Consider the following 2,858-nt stretch of genomic DNA (forward strand, 5'->3'; position numbering starts at 1 on the left):
TTCTTAGAAAAGTACAATTTTCCAAAACTGAACCAGGAAGAAATAGAAAATCTTAACAGACCCATCACCAGCACGGAAATTGAAACTGTAATCAGAAATCTTCCAGCAAACAAAAGCCCAGGTCCAGACGGCTTCACAGCTGAATTCTACCAAAAATTTCGAGAAGAGCTAACACCTATCCTACTCAAACTCTTCCAGAAAATTGCAGAGGAAGGTCAACTTCCAAACTCATTCTATGAGGCCACCATCACCCTAATACCAAAACCTGACAAAGATGTCACAAAAAAAGAAAACTACAGGCCAATATCACTGATGAACATAGATGCAAAAATCCTCAACAAAATTCTAGCAATCAGAATCCAACAACATATTAAAAAGATCATACACCATGACCAAGTGGGCTTTATCCCAGGGATGCAAGGATTCTTCAATATCCGCAAATCAATCAATGTAATTCACCACATTAACAAATTGAAAAATAAAAACCATATGATTATCTCAATAGATGCAGAGAAGGCCTTTGACAAAATTCAACATCCATTTATGATAAAAACTCTCCAGAAAGCAGGAATAGAAGGAACATACCTCAACATAATAAAAGCTATATATGACAAACCCACAGCAAACATTATCCTCAATGGTGAAAAATTGAAAGCATTTCCCCTAAAGTCAGGAACAAGACAAGGGTGTCCACTTTCACCGCTACTATTCAACATAGTTCTGGAAGTTTTGGCCACAGCAATCAGAGCAGAAAAAGAAATAAAAGGAATCCAAATTGGAAAAGAAGAAGTAAAACTCTCACTGTTTGCAGATGACATGATCCTCTACATGGAAAACCCTAAAGACTCCACCAGAAAATTACTAGAGCTCATCAATGAATATAGTAAAGTTGCAGGATATAAAATCAACACACAGAAATCCCTTGCATTCCTATACACTAATAATGAGAAAGTAGGAAAAGAAATTAAGGAAACAATTCCATTCACCATTGCAACAAAAAGAATAAAATACCTAGGAATATATCTACCCAAAGAAACTAAAGACCTATATATAGAAAACTATAAAACATTGATGAAAGAAATCAAAGAGGACACTAATAGATGGAGAAATATACCATGTTCATGGATTGGAAAAATCAATATAGTGAAAATGAGTATACTACCCAAAGCAATTTACAAATTCAATGCAATCCCTATCAAGCTACCAGCCATATTTTTCACAGAACTAGAACAAATAATTTCAAGATTTGTATGGAAATACAAAAAACCTCGAATAGCCAAAGCAATCTTGAGAAAGAAGAATGGAACTGGAGGAATCAACTTGCCTGACTTCAGGCTTTACTACAAAGCCACAGTCATCAAAACAGTATGGTACTGGCACAAAGACAGACATATAGATCAATGGAACAAAATAGAAAGCCCAGAGATAAATCCACACACATATGGACACCTTATCTTTGACAAAGGAGGCAAGAATATACAATGGAGTAAAGACAATCTCTTTAACAAGTGGTGCTGGGAAAACTGGTCAACCACTTGTAAAAGAATGAAACTAGATCACTTTCTAACACCGCACACAAAAATAAACTCAAAATGGATTAAAGATCTAAATGTAAGACCAGAAACTATAAAACTCCTAGAGGAGAATATAGGCAAAACACTCTCAGACATAAATCACAGCAGGATCCTCTATGATCCACCTCCCAGAATTCTGGAAATAAAAGCAAAAATAAACAAATGGGATCTAATTAAAATTAAAAGCTTCTGCACAACAAAGGAAAATATACGCAAGGTGAAAAGACAGCCTTCTGAATGGGAGAAAATAATAGCAAATGAAGCAACAGACAAACAACTAATCTCAAAAATATACAAGCAACTTATGCAGCTCAATTCCAGAAAAATAAACGACCCAATCAAAAAATGGGCCAAAGAACTAAATAGACATTTCTCCAAAGAAGACATACGGATGGCTAACAAACACATGAAAAGATGCTCAACATCACTCATTATCAAAGAAATGCAAATCAAAACCACAATGAGGTACCACTTCACACCAGTCAGAATGGCTGCGATCCAAAAATCTGCAAGCAATAAATGCTGGAGAGGCTGTGGAGAAAAGGGAACCCTCCTACACTGTTGGTGGGAATGCAAACTAGTACAGCCACTATGGAGAACAGTGTGGAGATTCCTTAAAAAATTGCAAATAGAACTACCTTATGACCCAGCAATCCCACTGCTGGGTATACACACCGAGGAAACCAGAATTGAAAGAGACACATGTACCCCAATGTTCATCGCAGCACTGTTTATAATAGCCAGGACATGGAAACAACCTAGATGTCCATCAGCAGATGAATGGATAAGAAAGCTTTGGTACATGTACACAATGGAGTATTACTCAGCCGTTAAAAAGAATTCATTTGAATCAGTTCTGATGAGATGGATGAAACTGGAGCCGATTATACAGAGTGAAGTAAGCCAGAAAGTAAAACACCAATACAGTATACTAACACATATATATGGAATTTAGAAAGATGGCAATGACGACCCTGTATGCAAGACAGCAAAAAAGACACAGCTGTGTATAACGGACTTTTGGACTCAGAGAGAGAGGGAGAGGGCGGGATGATTTGGGAGAATGGCATTCTATCATGTATACTATCATGTAGGAATTGAATCGCCAGTCTATGTCTGACGCAGGATACAGCATGCTTGGGGCTGGTGCATGGGGATCACCCACAGAGATGTTATGGGGAGGGAGGTGGGAGGGGGTTTCATGTTTGGGAACACATGTAAGAATTAAAGATTTTAAAATTTAATAAAAAAAAAAAAGAGAAGTCTTAATTGAAGTGTTACTGT

The sequence above is a fragment of the Capricornis sumatraensis genome, chromosome 16, assembly GCF_032405125.1.
Source record: "Capricornis sumatraensis isolate serow.1 chromosome 16, serow.2, whole genome shotgun sequence".
Classification (NCBI taxonomy): Eukaryota; Metazoa; Chordata; class Mammalia; order Artiodactyla; family Bovidae; genus Capricornis; species Capricornis sumatraensis.